Below are 26,349 nucleotides of genomic sequence, written 5' to 3'. Positions count from 1 at the left end.
AATGGTGACTTTACATGCCCTGGGAGACAGTAGTCAGTCCCTGGGTATGGAGTCTATACTGGGGGGTCACTATGACACCCCTGTGTTACTGCACTGAGGGTGCTGTGTAACATACATCACAAAAACATGTGAAGCCCTATGGAGTAAAAGACCCCATAGCCCATTAAACACATCTAGAGTCAAAGAGACACACTCAAATCATGTCCAAGAGTGAGGGTAAAAGAGTCTCACTCTTGGCAGGAGAAAAAAAATAAAACCCAAAAATCCAGCAAAGCTGCTGGGGGACTCACTAGGTTAGGAAATTCAGCCTAAACAGAGAATTCTCCCTAACACTCGCCCCCCCAGACAAAGGGACAGGAGGATGTAATCCACTCCTGGATGAACCTCATACCTCTAGTCAATGAAATACATCCTAGAGAGTCCATCAGCATTTTGATGGTGACACCCTGACCTGTGCTCAATGGTGAAATCAAACCCTTGAAGGCAGATTGACCATCTCAATAGTTTTGGATTTTCCCCTTTCATTTGCATCAACCATCTCAAGGGTTGGTGGTCAGTCTGAATGACAAAAGTAGAACCATACAAGTATGGCCTAAACCTCTTCAGTGCCCACACAATAGCAAAGCATTCTCTTTCGATTGTTGCCCACCTTGTCTCAGGATCCTTCAGCTTACGGCTGATGAAGCAAATGGGGTGCTCCCTACCCTTCTCATCCAGTTGGCTAAGGACTGCACCTATACCTACATTGGAAGCCTCCGTCTGTACAATGAAAGTTTGGTGGTAGTCAGGAGCTCCTTGTACTGGTGGTTGGCACAGAACTTTCTTCAGGTTTTCAAATGCCTGATTGCACTCCTCATTCCATTTTACCTTTATAGGGAATTTTGGAGAGGAAATTACATTCAGTGGAGAAGCTATGGTCCCATAGTTCTCTATGAAATTCCTGTAATACCCAGTGAGGCCTAGGAAGGCTCTCACCTGGGTTTGAGTAGTAGGTGTTGTCCAATTCTGCACAGCTTAAATCTTGCTGAGCAGAGGCCTTATTTCTCCACCTCCTACCTCATGCCCAAGGTAGACCACTTTACTTTGTCCAATTTGGCATTTACTTGCCTTTATGGTCATATGGGCCTGCTCAAGAGCCTGCAAAACATGTCACAGGTGGTTCACATGTTCCTCCCAGGAGTGGCTGAAGACTGCAATGTCATCCAAGTATGCCATGCAGAAGTCCTCCATCCCAGCTAGAACTTGGTTTACCATCCTTTGAAATGTAGCAGGTGCATTTTTCAGTCCAAAAGGCATAACCTTGAATTGGTATAAGACAACTGGGGTAGAAAATGCAGTTTTCTCCTTGGCATGGTCTGTCAGGGCTATTTGCCAATAGCCTGACATAAGGTCAAATGTGCTGAGGCACTTGGCTGCGCCAAGCCTATCCACAAACTCATCTGTCCTTGGCAAAGGGTGGGCATCAGTCTTGGTGACTGCATTAAGAGCTCTATAGTCCACACAGAATCTCAACTCTTTGGATCCTGCCTTTGGTACTAACACAACTGGGCTAGATCATGGACTAGTAGAGGGCTCTATTACCCTGAGATCAAGAATCTTCTTGACCTCACCTTTGATGTGGGTTCTGACATGTTCTGACATTCTGTACCCTCTGCTTTTGACTGGCAGACAGTCACCAGTGAGAATATCATGCTGGCCCCAAGGGGTCAAGCCTGGTGAAAGTGAGAACAGGCAGGCAAACTGATTTAACATAGATTTGCACTCCTCTTGTTGCTCAGGTGTTAGATCTGAAGAGAGATGAACTCCTTCAACCTTTTCGTCCAAAGGTAAGCATCTAAGGAGGTCAGGTAGAGCTTCACTCTCCTCCTCCTCTTCCGATGAAGCTAGAAGCAAGGCTCCTACTTCAGGTCTAGAGACATAGGCTTTGAGGCGGTTGGTGTGGAAGACTCTGGGAGCTTCCCTGGGATTGCCCAGATCCACCACATAGTTGACCTCTCCAAGTTTTCCCACAACCTTGAAGGGTCCCATCCATTTGTCTTGCAAGGCCCTCTGCCTTGTTGGGAGCATAACGAGAACTAGCTGGTTTTGAGTGAACTCAACCATGTTAGCCTTCTGATCATGCCAATGCTTGACCAGAGCTTGTCCAGCTTTCAAGTTGTCACTTGCTTCTGCCATCATGTGGGATATTCTCCGTCAGAGACCTATCACATAGTCAGTCACTCTGACTGGCTTGGCTTAAGTAGCACTCTCCAACCCCTCCTTGATCAGGGCCAATGGACCTCTGACCGGATGGCCATAAAGAAGCTCAAAGGGAGAATAACCTACTCCCTCCTGAGGGACTTCTCTATAAGCAAAGAGAAGGCATGGCAGTAGAAGGTCCCACTTTTGTTTAAGGGGTTCCTCTAAAGCACCTATCATGCTCTTCATGGTTCTGTTAAACCTTTCTACCAACCCATATGTCTGAGGGTGGTATGCTGTTGAGAACTTGTAAGTAACTCCGCAGGTTTTCCACATGGCTTTCATGTAGTGGGACATAAAATTTGACCCCCTGTCAGAGATTACTTCCTTAGGAAACCAAACCCTGGTAAAAATACCAAGGAGGGCCTTAGCCACAGCCAGAGCTATAACAGTCCTCATAGGAATTGCCTCAGGGTACCTAATAGTATGGTCTACTACAACAAGGATAAACCTGTTGCCTGAGGAGGTTGGGGGATCAAGGGGACCAACAATGTCAATCCCTACCCTCTAAAATGGGACTTCCACAACTGGGAGAGGCACTAAAGGTGCCACATTCTTGGAACCAACCTCACCAGAAGTCTGGCAGGTATGGCAGCTCTTACAGCACGTATCTACTTCAGCCCCCATCTTTGGCCAACAAAAGTAGAGAGAGAGCCTTTCCTTGGTCTTCTTGAAACTCAAGTGACCAGCCAAAGGTATCTCATGATCTATTTGTAAGAACTGTTGTCTGTTTTCTTGAGGTACTACAAGGCACTAGTAGTCTCCAGGTTCAGACTCAGTTGGTTCACTGTAGAAGAGGCCATCTTCCCAGTGTAACCTGTACTTCCCAGGCTCTTGCCCATCAGCCTGAGAAGTTTCCTGTTGGACATTCTCTTTGGCCCTTACGGAAAGCTGATCTGCTGGGCCCACCTTCTGCCAGTAAAGACTGCAGCTCAGGATGGTCAGCTGGATCTAAATCTCCAATAAGGTCTTGGCCTCCTACTAGCTCTTCTTCAGAGTCTAGTTCAACCACACAGGGTTCAACCACCCTCTCAGCCTCAGCTGGAGAGGGAGTTACTGGTGTAACCTTGGACAACCTAGGGGAAGTCCTTGTTGGAAGCACTGGAGTGCTTGCTGCTGGCTTTTTCCTTGGAGTTTTGGGCTGCCCTTTGGCTCCTGATCTGTTTGAGACTGCAGTAGTTTGCTCCAATGGAGGAGGAGTGATATCTTTCTTCATCATCTCCTGAGAAGAACCTCTCAAGGTTTTCTCCCTTGCAGGTTTAGTGAGCTCATGTAACCTTTTACTAGGAGGTCTGGGGGTATGTGACATAACTCCAAGAGCTTTCAGGTCATTACCCAACAGAACCCTTCCTGGCACCTCGCATTGTACACTGACAGGTATCTTTACAGTCATATCATTGCACTGGATGAGAACTGGTAAATGGGGACACATCTGCACATGTCCTCCAGCTAACTTGGTGAGGCATTTGGGTGCCTTAGCAACATCCTCTGCCTTGAAAAATGATTCATCCACCACAGTTATGCTGGCTCCAGTGTCCCTTATGGCAGGAGTCTCCTGACCATTCACCTGGACACTGTCCTTATAATACTCTTTAGGATTATCTGGGATCGAATTATATAAATCTAAATTCTGTTGTTACCACAACCCCAGAGAGACTAAAGAAACACTGGCTGGGACTCCCATGGGTTCATCAGCCAGCAGTAGAAAGTTTCCACTTGCCATTGGGACTTCCTCTTCTTGAGTGAAGGCTAAGGAGGCAAGTTGGACCCCTGAAGGTTTACCCTTACATCTGGGATCTCCTTTCACATGGTCAGTGGCCTTACAAACATAACAAGAGCCAAAGGCTCTCTGGAATGGAGGCTTGTTCTGACCTCCTTCTGGTCTGGGACCAGAAGGTACACTAGCCTGATTCGGTTTCTCTTGTGGCTTACCCTTATGGTTTTGTTTGGGGCCCTCTTTGGAATTTGCAGTATTGGAATTCTCTTTGGAGTCCTTTTTAGGCTGTCTCCCCTCATCCTTCTTCTGAGTTACCCCAGAATCCTTGTGTGTGGCCCGGTTGGGAACCCACAAGTCAGCAGCCTTAGCTAGTTTTCTGGAATCTAATTCCTTTGAATCAGCCAAGTGCTGTCTGAGCTCAGGAGAGCAGGCATCATAAATTGACTCCAACATAAACAAATGTCTCATACCTTCATAAGTGTTCACTTTGTAACCCTTAATCGATCCCTCTAGGTTTTTCAACCCTTCACTCACCCAGGTAGCCCAAGGGGTACCATCATGCTTTTTGAGGGTTCTAAACCTCTTAAGATACTGGGAAGGGGTCTTCCCAAATCTAGCTATCAAAGCTAGTTTCACACATTCGTAATCCTTCTTATCCTCCTCCCCCATTTCCATTACCACATAAGTTGCAACAGGGGGAAGTCTAGAGAACAACCAGGTGAGTAAGTAATTTCCTGTGATGTTCTGGAGCCCATGATTATATTCAAACAGAGACAACCAAACCAACACATCCAACTTAGGCTCATACATACCAATCAATTCCTTAGGCATCCGGGGTCTTTTAGGACTTGAATTTCTAGAGGAGCCAGAGAGAGAAGCATTGTCTACAGATAATTTCTTCATTTCTAGCTCATGCTTGAGCTCCATTTCCTTAGCCTGAGTTCTTGATTCAATTCCTAGTGTCTTTGTTCAGCCTGAGTATTCAGTCTCTTGAATTCTAATTCAAGTTTCATTTTCTCTAGCTCAAGATATTGAGGATTAAGTGTGGGACCTGGTAAAGGTCCAGTAGGTACAGCTGGCAGAGCAGACAGAGGCTTAGGGGGGGCAGTCACAGGATTTGTGACTCACCCTCCTCTTCTGACTCTTCCTCAAGATTATCAACATTTTGATCAACATCAATCTCTATACTGTTATCTACAGTTTCTGGCATGGTAGGTTCCTCTGAACCATCATCCAGACTTTGGTTAGCTAACAACCTTTCTGTCAATTCCATTTTCTTGCCTTTAGTCAGGAGATTCTTATGCTTTCAGAGAACTCTTAAACAATCAGCAGTTTTTGTAGCAAGGGACTCTTGACTATAATTGTCCATAGTTGACATTTTAGAAAGATTACTTTTTCAGTGCTAAGCTTTGTGGTTAGTTGCACTAAGGTCTCTTAAAGCACTCTAAAATATATACTCAATACAAATCCCACCGTTGTACACCAGTGTTAGGCAGAAACCTGTGCAGTTCCCTTGGGGACCACTACAAAAGATTTAGGACTACAGGTGTTGGCAGTAAACCCACTTGGTAGCAGTCTGTACCACCCAGATATACCTGGTAGCTGTGGCTGAGCAGTCAGACTTCCCTCAAGAAGAGTTAGGCAGTATGCAAAGTATACACAAAAGGCACTCAGATACAATAGCACAAGCAAACACTGACCAGAGCTTTGGTATCAAGGTATATAATTATTTATTTAAAAACACACTTTTTGAAACACTCCAGCACTATTATTGTAAATCACACTAAACACAGTTACTATTATTATATATACATTCCTTATTCCTTATCAGACAAGTCTTAGTTAACACCACTTATTTCTGGACAGAGGTAAGCGCTTAACTATAGATGGCACTCCAATAAGTTAACGAAAAAGGGAGGGAAAAAGGCAGAATGTAGGAAAATACAGCACAGTAATACATGGGAACTCTTAAGCAAGGCAGGAAAGTCAAAGGTTACTTGTGAGCCAAAGTTCATCGGTTGGGCCCACTCTTGGAGAGAGCAGGGCACAAATACACCCAAGATCACACAATGACAACAGGCTTAAAAAGTCTTGCAGGAAGTTCAGAAAGGTTTTAGTTAGGTTTCAGAAAAGTTTAGCCAGGGTGTCCCACGCTAACCCAGGGTCGAAAGCCGGGGGCTAAATCTACCGTGCACAGTCGGTTGCAAGGGAAGCCAGGCGGAACACGGTACCTTATGTGGAAAGGATCCTCCAGCGAGGGCAGTTGTTCCTGGCAGCGTTTGCAAGTTGCGGCGTCGTCCAGAGGAAGAAAAGATCTCGACATGGAGGAAAGATGAAGGTCGTTGCACTGCCAGGGAAGAAACCAGCCGCAGAGTTTTCCGGTTAAAGGTACTACCCTTTGATTCGCGGTAGTGGAAAAACGTGGTATCCCGGTTGCCGGGGTGTTTGGCACAGGCAAGGCGGCCACGAGATGCTCCAGGAAGCGGGAAAGGAAGCAGACTGGTTATCCCCACCAGTCGAAGGAAGAAGAATCTCTGGGTTGGAGATTTCCTCTGTCATTGGGAAAAGTGGTGAGACGGTTCAGCAGGGCTCCACCGGTGGTGTCGTCGTAGCAGGTCGGCTCAGCTTCTCCCTCGTCAGATTCTTAGGTCCTGTGGCGACTTCTGAAGTTCCAGTCCCTAAAGCCCTGCTTTTATGCAGAAAACCCCCATTCACTCAGCCTAGCTGTCACTCAAACATGCTAAGTGGTGAGCCGGCCGGCTCACCACTTGGGCCAATCAGGATGGAGTGCGACTTGAGTTGCCTAGGCAACTCAGTCCAGGGTTCCTAAATCCCCCTCCACGCCTCCTAAGTACCCCAGACAGAGTGGCACCCCTTTGGAGGGCTTCTGTGGAGAAGCCCGCCAAAAAGTGGAACAAAGAGCTCAACTTGGGTTGGAGTCACGGAAGCGAACACAAACACCATTTTAGAACCCAGTTCTGGCAAAAAATACCAACCGGAGAATTAATATTAAATAAATAAACCGGCGGTATAATCGAGGCTATAGGAATTAAATAATTAAAGTTGGTAGTCTCGAACAATGGGAAATCCCATAGGGATATATTTGCGGTCGAATATAAAAAGTAGTATCCACTGCCACCAGCAAAAACTCGATCAGGGGGGATGGAGACGTGCCCCCTCGACTAACAGACCCCAGGGCAATCGAATTGCCCCGGCCGGTACGTCCACAATATGATGGATTGTACTGGTTCTGTTCAGAATTTGAGACTAGTAAAGTCAATGGTGACTTTACATGCCCTGGGAGACAGTAGTCACACCCAGGGTATGGAGTCTATACTGGGGGGTCACTATGACACCCCTGTGTTACTGCACTGAGGGTGCTGTGTAACACACATCACAAAAACACATGAAGCCCTATGGAGTAAAAGACTCCATAGCCCATAAAACACATCTAGAGTCAAAGAGTCACACTCAAATCATGTCCAAGAGTGAGGGTAAAAGAGTCTCATTTTTGGCAGGAGAAAAAAAATAAACCCCAAAAATCCAGCAAAGCTGCTGGGGGACTCACTAGGTTAGGAAATTCAGCCTAAACAGAGAATTCTCCCTAACAGTGTGCTCAACACCAGGGATCTGCCCTATGCGAGTAATGCTGGTGGTGCATTCTGGTGCATGCGTGAGCGACAGCACCAGAATTGCGCGGGATACCAGTGGATCCTGACATGTTAATCCAGGGATTGAAAACATTGGCACGGGTGGTCCCAGAATTAAAGAACCTAGAATGGAAGGTACCCGCAGAATTTATTTTTTGGCCCATATCACGCCCGGAGATAGTGCCTGGGACAGTGATGTCATTGGATCTACATGCGGTTCAGATCTCAGCCAAAAGAATAGCAATTATTGCAATGGACATACACGGCTGCGAGTGGCGCACAGTTTTGTGCATCAATGCCAACATTGCATTAGGAGATATGTCAGACGAAGACCTCTTCACAGTCTCAGATAGCGATGGGGAAATAATAATGGAGATAGCAATCCCCTGCAACATCATGATACAGGAAAGACATGTGCCAGTTGCACTCATGGCTGCGGTGGGAGCACCACCTTCCTTTTTTGATAGTAACATGCAATCAGTGCCAAGTGCCCTATGGACCACCGGCCCGCACGATGTGGAACTATTGCATGGGGTCAGAGACGTCTTTATGGGAGGGCAAAAGGGGCACTTGCCCAGGGCCCCACCTCGGAAGTGGCCCCCAAAAAGGCAGCCTGATCCGAAGAAATAAGATTACATTGTTAACCAGTCTTAAATAGCACACATCAGGATATTTTATGGGGTGCTGCTGAGTCCTTAAACCCAATTCCTTTCTGTTTTGACAAGTACATTCTGCCTTCATCAATTCCTCATGTATTGCTTTCTGTGTTCACTGTGGTATACATAGTTTGTGTGTTCCTTATGGCACAACTCTGTAGCATTCTTTCATTCCTGTGGGAATTATGTTGATCATGTGCAATAGGCAACAGTGAAATGCATATTGATAAACTGAGTGCGACAATGGTTCAGAAGTTAGATCAGTGTGTGAAGCACCCATTGCAGGGATATGTGTTCATATGTCTGAAGTTTATAAAACTGCCTGCATATGTACTTGGTTTTGCAGAACAACATCTGCTGGTATCAGCAATGTACCTGCACCAGATAGGGATTGCTATAAAAACTAACATGTCATCCGTATGGTGAAGGTCTAGAAATTGGTTTGTTCAGATGAGGTGTTGTAAAACGTAGGCAATCACCTCCAACGATGGCATAAACTGTTAGTCCAAGAGGTGAATAAGTATCCAAATTTAAGACTATGGAACGAAAGCGTTCAAGCTTGTATCTGGCTTTGCCAGCAGACGATACAGTGATCCTGGTCAAATCATCTAATATATCTTAAATTACTTTGCTGTCTTCTGTGAGGTTTGCCTTCTTGCATGCTTGTGACATCATTTAGCCAATTACTTGATCTTTCTTCTTATGATGACCATTTGAGTGCAAGGGGTAGTAGACAGAAATGAGCAGACCTGATGTTGCAGGCCTTAGGCAAGCATATTTCAAGGTCTGCTTGTTTGACCAAAAAAATGGTTAGCTTTTTGGTAAAAGTCCACGGTTTTTATGCACGTTTATAATTGAAAATGTCACAAGCCATTGTTTTGGAAGTATTTAAAGCTTTAAAATCAAAAGACAAACCAAGATTACATTTCTTAAATCACATCGATTGGTATGCTGGTACTTATATACTTCCCTTGATGAAGGAGAGAATGAAGCTAGAACCTTCCCATTTTGCCTAGAACCCTCCTATAATATTTTGTTAAAAATGGTCATGTCTAGTAATGTGATTTGTGTGCATTCCAAGACCGTTTTTATAAAATGAGATTGTTTTAGTTAATGGTAAGAACTGGAAAAGAAAGTGTTCAAATGCAAAAATTGCAGTGTTGGCACACATCCCAGCTTCACCCCTTCAGCCCTTAACCAATGTGTGATCCTGGGCATCTCATTTAATCTTATATTGCCAGACCCTAAACCTTTCAAAATTGTCAGCCCTTCAGAGTGATTTCCTTCTCATGGTATGATCTTCATAAAAGACTTATTCATGGTTTCACTGGCTATAGGGTTGCTTCCACTTTAATAGTGAGCATATTTATATCGCACACCACAGGCATGTGTTCCTTTGATATCTAATGGCAACACTATTTGAAAACCATATCCCACTTATAATCTCAATCTGTCTGGATAAAGACACCTTTCTGGTAGCTTCTAATCTGCATCCACTATCCATGCTACGGTATGTGTAGCTTTCTCCTTCCTTCTAATTGGTCTTCTCTGTCCATGCATGAGCACTTTTGCATTCTGTGAGGCAGCTGATGTGAGTTCTCTGTCTATTATGGGTGACATGTACCTTTTACATACGGTCCTGCATTAATACTACAGGCTGCACACCTTCCTGGATCTTATTGATAACAATTATCTTGTATGCACTAGAGCAGTTGCCTATTCGTAGACTGCTAATGTTGGTATTCAAATGCTACTTGGTTATCATTCTGATTAGAGCAAGAATGAAGAAGGTAAGGGGACTTAAAGGGAGTAAACAAGCTTAGCATATCAATCTATAGGTTGTGAGTGCAACGGGTGGGGGTGGGCGGGTGCGACCATCATTCTTGATCCCTTAATTTATTTGGTTTGGTAGAGGGGGGCCCCAAAGATGTCCGTGCCCAGGGCCCCAAAAGTGCTTAGGATGGCCCTGCATGGGGTTACACCAGTTAAGATAAAACTTAAACCAGGAGCTTTACTGCCAAGAGTGAAACAATACCCCCTATCCCGGGAAGCAGAAGACGGGATAAAAGAAACAGTCAGTGCATTATTAGCACAAGGAATAATAGTGCCCTCAACCTCACCATGTAATACATGCATCTACCCTATTAAAAAAGCAAAAGGAGAGGCGTGGAGGATGATCCAAGATCTACGCCAACTCAATGACATCATCCAAAAAGAGTTCCCTTTGGTCCCCAACCCTGCATCTATCCTGTGCAGCATCCTAAAAGATGCGTCTCACTTCACAGTGGTGGATTTGAAGAACGCATTCTTCTCAATACCACTTGCAGAAGAGTGCAGATACTTAACAGCATTTACCTTGGGAGGAAAAAGACACAAGCACTGTAGATTACCCCAGGGTTACTGCAAGATCCCCAGCATATTCAACCTAATTCTACTGAAGATCTAGGGAACATGACAGCAGAAAAAATGAGGAGGAGTGTAGAAAATACTATATCACCCTCCTGACATTTTTGGCCAACAAGACTTACAAAGCTAACAAAGAGAAATTGCAGTACAGCCAACGAGAAGTGTTATACCGGGGACAGCTAATTTCAAAAGACGGCAAGAAAATAATACCAGACAGAGTAGCGGCAATTACGGCAATAGGAAGACCAAAAACAGTGAAAGAGATGCAAACATTTCTCGGCATGTGTAACTACTGCTGAGCATGGATACTAGACTACGCAGCATACACAAGGCCCTTATTGCAGGCACTCAAAGAAGCCCAAAGAGAAAACACTGAGATACAATGGTCAGCAGAACTAGATGATGCTTTCACATCACTCAAAGAACTGATTTCAAGTGCTCCAGTGCTCGCGAACCCAGATTATGAACGCAAGTTCTATCTGTTTTCACATTGCAAAGGGTCCCTCATGACAGCAGTACTGACACAAAAGACATCACTAGGACACAAGCCCCTTGCGTATTACAGTGGCATACTGGTATGTAGTGATGCAAGGACACTTTGCTTGCGAGCAATCTCTCGCAGCCGCAGCGTTCGCAATTGAAAAAGTGCAACAATGGTGATGGGGTGTTCCGTGACATAGTTTGTGGAACACTCACTATTCGCAATCCTGGAACGATCAAAAAGCACACTCACAACACAAAGAGCCACTGCATATGAAATTATTCTGTCCAGTGCAAACATACACATAGTAAAATGCAAAACGGTGAACCCAGCAAGATTCATTACAGACCCATGCACGTTAGAGGGCATGCAAGCACATGATTGTGCAACATACAAGGATGAGGAGGGAGAAACAACCAAGGTGAGTGAGATTGCACTGAACAAAGAAGAGGTATTCTTTATAGACGGGTCAGCATCAATAAATTCAGGAACAGGAGAAAAACAACGCCTACCTGCCCATTTCTCAGCACAAGCAGCAGAGTTAATAGCACTCATTGAGGCATTGCATGCAGCTAAAGGGTGTGCAGTAACAATATACACAGATTCAGCTTATATGACTACCACCGTGCATGGGGGATTGGCAAGATGGGAACGGAGAGAGTTTCACAGAGCAGATGGGTCCCCTGTACAACACGCAGAGATCCTGAAAGAGCTGATAGAGGCATTAAAAGACCCCACCGTGGTAGCCATAGTGAAGTGCCAGGCACATACAAACAAAACAGATGTGATCTCTTTGGGAAACGCAGCAGCAGACGCAAAGAAGCTTCTTACTTAGTGAAAGAGAGAACAGGTGAGTACCTGATACAAAAACACATAGAAGAGGATCTCCCAGATGGCTATAATACCATGCCCATGTCACAAATATTAGAGCTGCAAGATGGGGCAACGATAGAGGAAAAGGAGCTGTGGGAAAAGCGGGGATGTAGCCAGTCATCAACAGACCTCCTATGTCGTCAAAACAACACAGGTAAGGTAGTGATGCCAATCAAATTATTAGAAGTGGCTTTCCAACAACTGCATTTCCCAGCACATAATGCGAATTAGCATATCGCAGCTGAGATTCAGAAGATCTGGTTTGTCCTAGGTTTACAGGAACAACTTCCAAGAATGGCAATGGAATGTACAACATGCCAGATATATAATTCAGGGATGACACTGAGAACGTTACGAGGAACAATCCCAAAACCTACAGGCCCCTTCAGAGAGTTGTAAATTGACTATGCAGACATGGGAGAGAGATGTAATGGGGCACATTACATGATAGTAGTGGTTTGTCCGTTCTCAAGGTTGGGTTGAAGCAGGACCCTGTGCACATCCGGATGCCAAATGCGCTGCAAAGTTCTTGGTGAGGGAGGTATTCCAGCGCTGGGAAATTTGCGACGTAATTCGCTCGGATAATGGCACACATTTTGTTAATGATCTCTTCAAGGAAGTAACAGCGTTTTTAGGAATCAAAAACAAATTATGCTCGATTTATCATCCGCAAAGTAATGGCGTAGTTGAGAAAATCAACGGCCTCCTGAAGGGGAGGTTGTCGTAATTGTGCTTCTCACTTAAAAATAACTGGGTGCACTGTCTGCCTTTGACCTTGTTCGAGCTGAGAAATCAGCCCAGCAAGGACCACCATCTGTCACCACATGAAAGAGTGAGAGGAAGGCGTATGCATACAGCACACTCCCCACTCTGCAGACATTCAGATGCCCATAGAAGCGCCACGGTACTAGGTGAAGAGTTTAATGAATACTTGACAAAGCTCACCAAAGCAGCCCGTATGATAGCAAGACAACTTGCACCCCCATTCGCACATGAGGAAGGAAATGAAACAACAAAATGAAACAATAAAATTGACAGAAGAGAACCTAACAGGTCAGCTAACGCCAGGAGAGATGGTGAGGAGTTTTGTGTGTAGGTGGAATGCCCCAAGATACATAGATAGACACCATTTTGTAATAAGCAAGACTCCATTTTAAGTGTACTGAACCCAGGCCCATGCAGAATAGCTGGCATACAAAACTGCAGCTCGGCCCCCACTTGACCGCGCACAGAGAGGCCTGCACTTCCCCCAGCCTCCACCCCATGGCGGATCCGCTGAAAGCCCGTTCTCACGAGAAACTAGACACAAACAAGCAACAGAACAAACACTGTATCATTTGCCTTCCACAGTACACCATTGCCCTAGGACTGACCGGACTCATAGTTGGAGTCTGGAAAAAAGAACAAAAACCATCACCCGCAAACACATCCCGACACCGTGCCTAACTCCTGCACAGGTTATATATGGGGTCCCTGACCCCCCTGTTCAGTTCCCCAGATAATGTGTTAACCACATATACTAAACCCTCGAGGCTCTCAGCCTTATTCCGGTTGTCTAAGAATGTGTAGTAATTAATGGTAAATGTATAATACAGGCTACTTATGTTAAAGCAAAATGACCCCGCACATCCTCAAGAGGCTTTCATGTTCCAAGGCCCAGTGTATAACTACTCGAAATATTTACCCTGTGCCATCCAATGTTTGCTGCTATTGTAAAAAGGATAAGTGAAAAAGCAATATATAAAATGCTTGTGTATAATGTAACAAAATATGACGTATTACATGTAAGCCACGTAGGGCATCGAATCAGTTTGTAGTATAATTGAAACGTTATATTAATATGCTGCTTTCGTGCTCATGAGGTTATGACCCAACCTGATACTACCTCATGTTTTATTCGTCTGCCGTTTTCATGAATTACAAGTATTAAGACCGTCTAATGTTATGTACTGTATGTGATATTGCCATTTCTCTATTGTTATGAACTTAGTAATGTGAACAAAGGTAAACGACAGAAATGTGTAATTTCCCAAATGCTCCCAGCCTTAACATTCATTCCCTCCAATGGTATAGTGTGCCACCCGGTGAATAGAGAGTTGCTTCGAGCTACAAGGCCATCTTCCCCTCCTCCTGCCAAGGCCCGCAGAGGCTCGCTGGTGAGCGAGCAGCACAGCCTCACCTCTCGACATTCCTTCTGGATCCACTTCAAGTATTCACCTCCCCCATGGCAGAGACGGTCGTGGATAGGCGAAATGAATTATGAGCTACCTGGTCCTAAATCCCACTGCCTTTGAGGTGCCAGTTAGGTGCCTCCACTGACCTAATGGTACCCCAGTTCACCCCAAATCCAACAGACCACAAGGGCAGTTATCCGTCCTTGTGCAAACACCCCTCAGAGTCATCCTTTACTACATCAAACAGAGTAAAATGATGAAGACAGTCTGACCCATGCCCCCTGATAGGATACCTGGTCCCACAAGACTGGACCCCTTGCAACTGACAATTTTATGATGATGTATGGAAACATCCTCGTATTGCATATTGTTTTCCTGTGTCCCCACATAGATATTAGGTTAATGTATTAGAAGTTTTAAATAACAACTTGGTATAAATGAATGTGATGAATGGGTATGAAAGGCCACAAGGGCAAGTTTCTAGAACTATCGTGGTGAATCTTCATTGACAGCCAGCGCTCACAAGCTCCAGCCCGATGAGCACAGCTGACCCAAGCACGTCGAGATGCCACCACGTGGCTCTCCGCCAATCATGGAGCACCGAACCTATAACTAGCCAACGCCATCCAATCCCCAAGACTCTGTGGCCCCTATAGCTTACCTCATGCATGACGTGTATTTGCAATATAACTGACTGTCTTTGCAATTGTATAGCTGAGCGCTCTCATAGTTTGCAGAGTCCTTTCCATGCCCTATTTGATTTAGATAAAACCTTTTAACTTCACCCGCACTTGGTCCTGGTCTCATTCCCTCCTGGGGAGTGTCCTTTATTGCCTCTCATTATGGGAGGTTTTACCTCATTGGGGGACGCTTACTTTCAGTTCCTGTGTTGTGACCTCTAGAATTTATTGTGTGATAACCAACATACCATTAACACATAGGTTACGGTACTAATGTCGATCCAAGCATGGCTATCTAATGGGACAAGGAGATGCAGGCATAATACATGTAAGGCAAACAACCACTTGCTTATTATCTAACCAGGTTTATCTATCATGTATGATTCTGATAAAACAGATATAATTTGATAGGCACATCTCAACATAATGCTTACATTGTAGGAAAAGGGATTATCCCGGAATTCCAGCTTCAACTAAGATTATTTACAGCAAATTCAAGAAATAAATGCATAAGATATTATGGTGAGTAAACCCTGTAATTACAAAACCAGTAATCATTAATTCTGCGATAATTGTCAAAAAAATAGACAATATTGGATTTGATTTGAAGTTTATTGTTATATGATATATGGTTATTTATATTTATAAGCTCAAATGATGTTGTTTATTTCTCCTTTTTCACATCACCTATTGATCCTACCCCTTTGAAACCCTTACTTTTCTGTTATCACAGACATCTGTTATAATTTATACATTTATTAGTGTATGTCGGTTTTGAAAAAGGCCATGGGCCAAAACATATGTAAACCTAAGGACATAACTTCATAGATACTTTTGATTAAAAATATCTGTAAAGTGGCAACTCATTCTTTTTCAATTCTGAAAGAAATAGGGGGCCTACTCTTTGGCCACTTGAGATTCACCTTACTAGGCCACACCACAGTAGTTTTACACTGTTTGGAGGAGACCTTCATAGAGCGGACAACTCTAGTGACCTCATTCCATGTGATGGGGGAGAAGGAGGAAAGAGTGGATGGGGAGGGGCCGAGGGTGGCAGGGGGATGGAGATAGGGGGGAAGAAGGAAGAGAGCGTATTCAGAATGACCTGAGGTTAAGTAGTCTAATGGGTGGCCAGTGCAGTACAGAGAGTCTGGGAGGGTATAGGTGAGGTAGAAACCATAGATGGATTAGCTAGTTCCTTGCACTTTTTGAAGAGTTTAGCCATGTTGTTAGCGGCTCCTGGATATGAGCCCTCTTCTTGGAGTGAATGGATAGACAATATCGTCTTTGCAAAAGACAACAGGCCAGTTTGTCAGAGGATGAGCTTGAGGGATAAGGTGTGAGGTGAGATGTGTATCTTTCTTGCAGTGCACTTGCATTTCTAAAAATCTGCATAACTATTTTGATGTGACTGTGTATTGTGAGGATACTTGTTGTCAAGGAATGGGTTGGCCACTCAACCTGCATATTGTTGTGGAACATGCATAGGGGTCCAGGGAAGTCTTCAAATGTGTGTGTTGATCATTTCCATTTTGTACTATGTCTTCCTACTTGTGGTCTCATGTGTGTACTTTGGTGTCTATGTGCAGAATAGCTGTTGGTGTCCATGTAACGGTGGTCAGGGACTTTCTTGCTTGTGCGTCGTGCATTTAGGTGTTGCATCCAGCTGCTATAACAGTGTTGGTGATTTGTGCACAGCCATACAGATTCGGGGTGTGTTGACCACTTTTGATCCCTTACAAATTGGCCAATACTCACTGGAAATTACAATATGGAATACAACTACTCCCTATACACAATGTGAAAAAGACATGTGGAATCTTGCACTGCACACTCACAGCAACATGTATACGTTTGGGCCAGTAGTGCACGCAGTACCACAGGAAGACAATAGTATTTTGAATGCCTGATTGGAAGAAGTATGCATGTAGCTTTAAAAGGGCATGAATAACACGATGCTAAGAAATGAATGTTACCAAGTGAATGCAGTTTTTCAGTTACAACATAGTTTTACTTGCTTATTAATTTATCTCATTTGGTAATTAGACTTACATTGTTAATGCCTCCAAAATAATTTTACTCCAAACTTTGAAAAATAGGGAAAACAATACTCCCACTTACAAATCTGATCTGGGGCACTCTTTGTGCATTGTGTTTTATGTGTAATGGCCACAATCAATGTGCCTCTCCCAGAAACTCATTCTCAGGGTGTTGCTATGGGCACAGAGGGTATCCCCCAATTCATCATTTAATGGCACATTGCATATGAGCTTACTGTGTGCGTTCCACAGGGACAGATTTTTATGGGAAGTATGTTTGCATCAGCTGGGTGCATGCAGCCTGTCACATGCCCTTTGGCCAACCAAGGGCAAGGGTGGTGCCTGTGAGTGCGGGCGGTGTCCCCCCTGCTTTTCCATTGGTATGCCATGCTCTGTGGTGACATTGTGCACTACACATGCTGCCACTATGATGTTACGTACTACTAGCGGTGCATATAGCAACACTCACCAGAGTGGTCAAGGGAGCGGAACTGTGACTTAAGCACTCTGAATGTGTGATCCACTATGGCTCTAGTGGCTACATGTGCTGTATTGTATCTCACCTCAACTGGTGTTGCAGGATTCCGTATTGATGTTATCATGAACGGTGACAGCAGATAGGTACTGTCTCAGAAAATGTGTACATGGTTGTTATTAGCATTTATTTTCAGGGTCTGTTGTTCAGTTTTTCACGTCCATGCATGTGTTTGATAGTTCATACTCACTGATGACCATGCATTGCCATGTTTTCCAGAGGGCATGGCCCGGTGCAGTGGTGACTGGTGGAAGATGTATCTATCATGTGTGCTGCATAGAAAATTGCCATACACTTCCATGATAATTCCATTAGTATCACACACAACCTGCACATTAATAGAGTAGCAGTTCTTTAGATTCCGGTAGATATGCTCTGTCAATCGCCAGTTTTCGGACATATATATGCTCATGCTTTTATGCATGACAATAACTGGTGCATGCAGAGGGATTGTGTGGCCTGCGATATCCCACCAACTATTGCTGTGGTTCACTGGAAGGGACCAGTTGTAAAGAAATGGAGTGCAGTCAGCATTTTTTTCTAGAGGGATAAGGGTTTGGGAGCAGATGGTGGGTGATGCTAAGTCAGCTTTACACTCCCTGACGATGTCGAGGATTACATGGCGGGAACCTGTAACTAGCATATATCTGGTCATCTGGCATCCCAAACAGCATGGTGTGTTGCGTGAAGATCCAGGCCCTGGGCATCCTCCTCCTCTTGAGGTGTACGTGCACAATGGCTCCTGCTATTGCTGGGTTAATTGTGGCTGTAGATGTTAGTTTGTTGTGCATTGCATGCATTATATGGATTGGATCCTATGAGCATTGAAGTTTAATCCTGCTATCAAGTGGGGGATGGATCACAGGGTTTGCGTGTACCTTTTCCTGATGCAAGGTTGCGTGTTGTAATCCATGAACACATTTGGGTTTGCATGGGAATGGGCTTGCATTTGCTTTGCCGTTGACCATCCCTCAACACACCCACATTTGGCCTTGTTCTTCCTCATTCTGAATGTTCCGCCCCTTTTTGGGTCTTTGTGTAGGCCCGGCCCACATTCTGCAAGAAGTTTTGCGCAAGGCGCTCGAATGCTTGCATAGATGTGCTTAGACTGCGTGTACCCCTCGCAAGTCCCTGAAAAGTCCTGCATAATCGATTCCATGAATCTTCGAACAGGGTTTTGCACACATAATGGTGTACAAAGTTCCGATTTTCCCTGCAACAATTTCCATGAATCAGGGCCATAGAGTCTAAACACTGACCACGAAGATGAACACATGGAGGGGTAGTGCAGGTTCCCCAGGCTAGGTTTCACACTTTATGGGACCCTAAAACACAGGTACCCTATGATCCTAAACATGGAACATCTGTGAAGGTTGTCTATAACTGTTTAGTTAATTAATTGTGTGATTTGACTGATATGTATGTGGCTCTTAGTGTTTTACCAAAAGTTGTAGTGTGAAAAGATGTCGCTGAAGGCGTAAACTGGAGGTAAGGTTCTCTGATCTTTCTTGGTTATTCCTGTGAATTCCTGTGAATATTAGCCATTTCAACCAATTGCTCATTCCAGACTGGTTTAAAGCAAGGTTATTGCTTTTTAACCTGACTTTTCCGAAGCCCTAATTGAAAATCTTTGAAGAGCCAATACTTTTTTTTAAGCAAACCAGGCATGCTTGAGGGGCATGCAAACAAATGTTGGTGAAACAATCGTTATGCTACCTACTTTAAAGGCCCATTTGTCCTTTCCAAAACTATGACAAGTTAAGCTTTGACAGCATGGCGGAGACTGATGGTCATGTGACCCAGTCCTACCACCCAAATTCGCCACCCACCACCAGCTTTCCCACATTCCAGGAGTCTATTTAAGGACTACAGGCCAGCCCCAGGTAGACAATATTGATGATGCTGCTGGTCATGTGACCAGGTTCTGCCACTCAGTTGCTCCACCCACCACCTATTTCACTGGTCTTTCTTAGGTGTCCTCTTCTCTGCCGTCCTCAGCAAAGGACAGACAAAGACAATGACCTGATCTGTTTGTACCTGTTTGAGGCTGATAGATTCAACTTGAGATTGAAATCCGCTAAATGCATTTCACTTACAAAGTATTCTCTACAGAAGTGCTCACCAAAAGTCTCATTTGTTATCTTCCTCCACAGCCCATTCCTACCATTGCTAGGATTAAAATGGCCAAGCACCCTGGGAAGCCCCAGCAAGCTACCCTAGCATGCCTCGTCGATATCATTTTTGCTCCCATCCAACACCCACACACCTCATGCACATGCCCCCTCATTCTGATCAATTCTCACTCAGCAGTCGCCCAAACCACTGATATTGCTGACCTCATCTCTGGGAAAAAAACCTTGACGCTCTCTTCATCAGTGAAATATGGTGAACCTCATCCTCCCGTCATGTTTGTAACATCCTCCGACCCCCTAGCTACTACATACAACATGCTGACAGGCCAGGAAAGGCAGGAGGCAGAGTGGCAATCATCTACAGGAGCCATACTCAATCCCCCCCTCTCCCAGAACAAGCTTGCTTGAATCACTCACCAGCCGGTTCCCTTTTACCTCATAAGGAATCCATCACCTTCCATATACTGACAACCTCACAGCAGTGACTTTTCCATTGATGACATCTCCAATGTACTCTCCTCTGACAGATTAGTACACACTAATTATGTCTATCTCTGAGATTTAATGTCCCTCGATCTCACACTGACAATCACACTGCAAACACACCTTTTGCACTGACCGAATTCATGGGCCTTAAGGATATTGCCCTCTTGATGAAGAACAGCAAATGTAACACCATAGATCTAGTCTTTAAATCATCCTCCCTCATCACCTGTGCTGACCCTGTACCACCGGACTATCTGATAATGCCACCATCTCACTGTGGATCAACCACTCAACCATGACCCACAAAGGTCAGGCTAAGCACCCCCTCATGCATCACTACTCATTCAATAGCTTCCTGGTCTTTGAGCTGTAAGCACATTTTCAGACTACCTCCCACAGGCAATGCATCATTAATTATTCAACAACTCTGCTATTAAACGCATGTCCCTTAAAGCCTAGTCATTCTAGGACCAAACCGTCCGCCACTTGGTACAACCCTGAGCTCATCTCAAACCTACTCTCAATCAGAGCCCTAGGGAAACGATGGCACAAAAACAAAGCTACACATTTATGATGGGAGATGCTCCTTGTGCAGCCAATCTATAAACTAGCTCAAATCACAGCTCTCCTGCTTAGCAAGAACACCAAAGGAACTCGAACGTGGTATCGGCTCAGAATGATCCCACGTGGAGTCCCCGCTTTGCCGCTTCACGCTGCTGCAGTCTGCTCTGCTCTGGACATTGACTTTTACTTCACCGGACTACAACGCCCAGCAGGCTTTGTGCTGGTTACCTGGTGGAGGCGGGCCTATATAAGCCCAGATCCGCGCGCACCGCGCGCGCGCACCCGAGCGAGTCCCCGTGGAGTCCCCGCTTTGCCGCTTCACGCTGCTGCAGTCTGCTCTGCTCTGGACATTGACTTTTACTTCACCGGACTACAACGCCCAGCAGGTGATATCAGCCTCCAAGAAAACTTTTCATCCTTTTATTTCTTATACAAGGCGGACTATATTAATCACAGCCTATTTATATTTACCTAGGCTTTGTGCTGGTTACCTGGTGGAGGCGGGCCTATATAAGCCCAGATCCGCGCGCACCGCGCGCGCGCACCCGAGCGAGTCCCCGTGGAGTCCCCGCTTTGCCGCTTCGCCGCGGCGTCCGGGAGTCCACGGGGCTCTTGCTTTCCTTTTGTTTCTCCTCTTCTCTCTCATTCTTATTCTTAAACGGGAGAGTGTTCTAGCACATAATCTATCCTGGACATAAAATTTGTGTCGTTATACTTAAAGTATGACCACTAAAAGAAACGAAATTTATCGACTTACAACCGACATGCCTACGAACACACGGCTTCGAATAATGTCAGAAACACAGCCTTTGCCCTTGCTGGTTGCGTCGGCGGTTGAAAGACTTCCACCAAATCCTGCAACAAATACCTGTTCCACGCCTGTCCAAAATTTTGCTCAAATCAAATCCAAAACCAAGGAAAAAATGAAAAAAGCACCGATGGATAATGCTGACATTCGGAAATATGGCTTTGGGGCGCAGTGTGGAACGACCACCCCAGTACCCCTCACTAATCAGATGGTAACTGTTGTTCATGCTAACGATATTATCGATTTGGTACCAACTAACTCTGAAATAGGTAGTGGGAGCGAGAGAGTGCATATATCAGATGACAACATAAATTTAAAAGAGACATTAGAAACCTCTAAAATGCCTGTCTCTATGTCAGACAGTATACTGTTAAAAAACGCCTTATCTGGTGACGTACAACCTGGAGCTGCTGCTACACTTAGAAAATCAAGTGAATCAACAAATGCTCTAGAGAATAACAACTCGGTCTGCTCGGCTAGAGCAGAAGGCTCTAAATTATCGCAATCTCCAGATATATTCAATCGGCCTGATTGCGACCTATCGACTCTGGAGGTTTCATTCATACCACCAACTCCACGAAGATCGAATAATAATTTTACGAGTCTTGAAAGATCTTTCACTAATCACAAATCAGAAAATCTGACTTTGGAAGTCATGAATATAGCATTAATGGCTCTTGCGAAGCTCTTTGAATCAGTGGATAGCACCTTAAAGTGCCTCACTGCTAATGTTAAAACTCTTGAAAATAATCAAACCAAACTATTATCAAAGGTGTCCTCTTTACATGATGACATTAATGTAAAAATAAATAATGTCACTCAATCACAACAAAAAATAGCCGAGTCTCTGGCCCAGAAGCCGAGTTGTACAGTAAAAGAAAGTGCGGTTGGGACCTGTATAAGCACTCAAACTATAGAAGATCTAGATTGCCAAATCGTAGAAATTATTATGGATTCTCAAATTTGTCTTGAACCACACAAATCTAGTGTTCCATACTCTTCCAAGACAGCGGTTCCCTTCGTACCAGGTATTATAGTAGAAAAAATGGCACCTCAAGAACCTGTCATATTACCCTCCATTGAATGTTCCTCAGCACAAAAAGATAAGAATAAAGAGTTAGAAGGCTCTCATACACATAAAATGATCTACTCTGTCTTTGACAAAAAAACTATCAATGAAGTGAATGAGAATCTCTCAAAAAAGAAGAGCTCTAACCAAATGGCTGCAAAAAAAACAAAAAATATGAAAACTGCAAAAGCAACAGCCACCCCATCTATTAAACAATTTGTCAACAATATCACAAGGGCGAATTCTAGATCAACAACAGCAGCGAACCTCATAACCAAGAAATATGTTGCTCTAGCAAAATCTAAGAAGCCAAAAAACATCGTCAGCACCCAGTCAGTGGGAATGATCATGGATCACCCCCCATTGAACGATCTGATCTCATTAGCAGAGTCTGAAAGCCTATCTCCTAGAACTCAAAATAAACCCGCATGTGTACCTTCAAGGACCACTGTTGAAAAAACAAATGCAGTGAGTGTACCAGATACAAAAGTGATAGATGTAGTTGCATCTTCAAGAAAAGCACTAAGGGAAGAAATTGATTTATATCTGGAGACACGCAAATTTGAGCCCCCAGTCTTTCCAATCATAACTAATGGTCCAGCAAAGTTTTCGACTCTCAATTCTCCGGATCTTACACCCCATGCGATGCCTAGTGAATTAATTAAACCATCAGTAAAACGAGTAACGTTTGCTGACTCAGTGCCTTATGACGATGAGAAAATAACACGAGAGGAGTCTATTAATAATAACATAACACACTCAGATCTAAATGAAATTAAAGAGTCCATTGCTCGCCTATGGATGTTAAATTCCAAAACTCAAATACAAAACAACTCAAAAGATGATAAATCTAAAAAACAATCAAATTTACATCATTTCGCTAACCAAGACCCAAAGCTCACTTCTGGTAAACTAACTCAGTTTGGCAGAAACCAGCAAACAAAAGTAGAAAACAGACACTCCTTGCTTTTAATGGCACGTGAAGATCTAACTACATCATATAACATGAATCGACAAAGCATTCTCAGACTTTTCTCGGATGTGAAAGCCTTGCGAGAGATCAACTCTAATGATATTGATCAGATAGAATTCCCCCGCAGTGAGGATCTAACAACAGTCCTTATATGGTGTCGGTCTCTAATCATTCATAACATCATTTGGGCTGCCCGGAACGAATTATTTGATTTAGGATTTACACTCTCACGCAATAACAAAGATGAAGAACCTATCAAATCTTGCTTGAAGCCCACCCATAGATTTCAACCATACATCTCTAAATATAGAAATGAAACCGATACACCTATGTACAAGAACTCAAATGTCATTACTAGAGTATAACTAGATCGAAATAGGGAGCAGAGTGATTTGTCGGTGCTAAGTTGGAACACTCGAGGTTTCTCTCATCTTATTAACAACCCTGAGAGCATACTGAGTGATTATGATCTGGTTTTTTTACAAGAGACTTGGCTGTCCACTGCACCAACTTGGAACAATTATGATATACTACTTGAGCCAGCATTGCGCGCTCAGAGAGGCAGACCCATGTCAGGTCTGCTTACTGCATCGAACGCGCTAGCAAATATCCATCTTTCTCCATTGCCACCTAGCAATCCGTTCATCCAATGCTCCTATATTTCGATTAGTTCTTTTAAAATTGCTTGTATTAATGTTTATTGGAATCCAATGGGCATTACAACTGACAAGTTTTTGAAAGATATAACAGATGTCCTAGAAAATGTTATACTTGTGCGAGAAATTGTATACTGTGTTATCGCAGGTGACTTGAATTTGCATCTGCTTAACAAAGAAACTATAAAAGATCTTGAGCGCATAAGATTATGGAACAAATTCATGAAGACATGGAATTTAATTATGCTGAATGGCACAAGTGCAGCAGATTCACCTCCATTACCGACATGGCATAGCCAAAAACAGTCAGCAACTATTGATTTTATCTTTGTTTCCAGAAACCTATTCGCACATATTACTGATTTTGCTATCAAGTCATCACAACACAGTGACCACTGTCCATTAACATTCAAGATCAGGCTGACCCCAGCACCGATCGTAGAAACTCAATCATTGATGGGCAAATACGAAACTAATAACTCTCTAAATCGATTAAAATGGTCTTACGAATCCTTAACATGCTATCGTGACCATATAAGATCTTATGTAGAAATTTCTCAAATGTCAGTAGAACCATATAGATTGGTCCCTTTTGATCTTATGCAATTATATGCCACAAAACAAAACATTAAACAAAAATCTGCTCGAACTTATGACAATGCCATTCGAACTAGGAAAGCTTTATTCAGAGCACAAAAGCGACAAGCTCTCAAACTAGCCCCATCTTTAAAGACCCAGACATTAAGAGCTATCAAAACTGCATATAGAAACTGGATGAAAGAATACAAAATAACAAAGCAACAAAAAGAAGGAGAAGCGATGTTAGATCAGATTAAGAACAAAAATACAGCACAAATTTGGCAATTCCTAAACTCAGTAACTAATGCATCGCAAGTATCATCTCATATAAATGGAGTGTCGGAAAATGAGTGGTGCAATCATTTCTCATCCATATATCTTGCTCCAACCGTAAGCGAGCCCTCGGATATAATAATGTCACCTTTTACTTTAAAATTTGACCAAGATGACATTTTTTATTATATTAACAAATCAAGCATGTCACGGGCTCCTGGGCCTGACGGACTCTCGAATGCAGTCCTAAAGAAACATATCGATATGTGGGCACCAATTCTGCATTCACTTTTTCAACTAATCATATACCTTCAAAAAATTCCAAGCTCCTGGACACAATCCATCATTGTCCCTATTTATAAAAAAGGAGACAGGCAAAATCCCTTGAGCTATCGACCTATTGCCTTATTAGATGTACCGGGAAAAATTTTTTGTAGGTTAATATTGCGTGATCTGAACAACTGGTCTCTCCAGTATAAGCGTAGAGACCCGTTTCAATCAGGTTTTGTAGCAGGTCTCGGAACAGCTATTAATTTAACCATTCTTAATGCAATTAAACAATCCTACGCCATGCGAAAGCAACCCTTATATGTTGCATTTGTGGACTTCCGCATGGCGTTTGATTCCGTTGACCGAGTACGTCTTATGAGGAAATTGGCGCATTACGGTTGCCCAGGGAGATTGTTAAAAATTGTGAGTTTGCTACATTCTAACACTTCTGTCCAGGTGAAACTTAATATAGAGGGCCTGTTGTCTAAATCTATTCCAACTGAGAGAGGGCTTAAGCAAGGATGCATACTAGCCTCTACTCTCTTCAATCTATTTTTGCTTGATTTGGCAGATGATCTCGCGGCGGTACAATCTGATCCCCCAAAGTTGGGAAATCAAGCTGTTGCTTGGCTTCTGTATGCTGACGATCTAGTCCTCATCTCCCAAACTCCCAGTGGGCTTCAACACTTATTAAATGCCCTCGACCTTTATGTGACGAAAAATAACCTCACAGTGAACGAACATAAAACACAAATCATTATCCTTGGGAAACCAAAGTTCTCTCCACGGACTAAATATACATGGACGATATGCAATAAAAAATTACAGATCGTGAATGAATATAAATATCTAGGAATATATTTCAACAACTTTGCCTCAGATAACGCACTGGAGACAATAATCCAAACCAAACTAACAGGTTTAATTTCACAGGCTAGAATAATTCATGCAAGATTTGGTAAGTTCACTTGCATCCCGATTATGAAATTTTACCAGCAAAAGGTAATACCTGTTCTCATATATGGTATGGAATCTATACTCCCACGAACTCTCAAATTCTGGAATAGTATAGAAGCAAAATTTTGGAAAC

Source organism: Ambystoma mexicanum, chromosome 5q (assembly GCF_040938575.1).
Source record: "Ambystoma mexicanum isolate Mex_15411 chromosome 5q, UKY_AmexF1_1, whole genome shotgun sequence".
NCBI classification, from domain to species: domain Eukaryota; kingdom Metazoa; phylum Chordata; class Amphibia; order Caudata; family Ambystomatidae; genus Ambystoma; species Ambystoma mexicanum.
The sequence above is the reverse complement of the archived record's forward strand: the minus strand, read 5'-3'. Positions refer to the sequence as shown.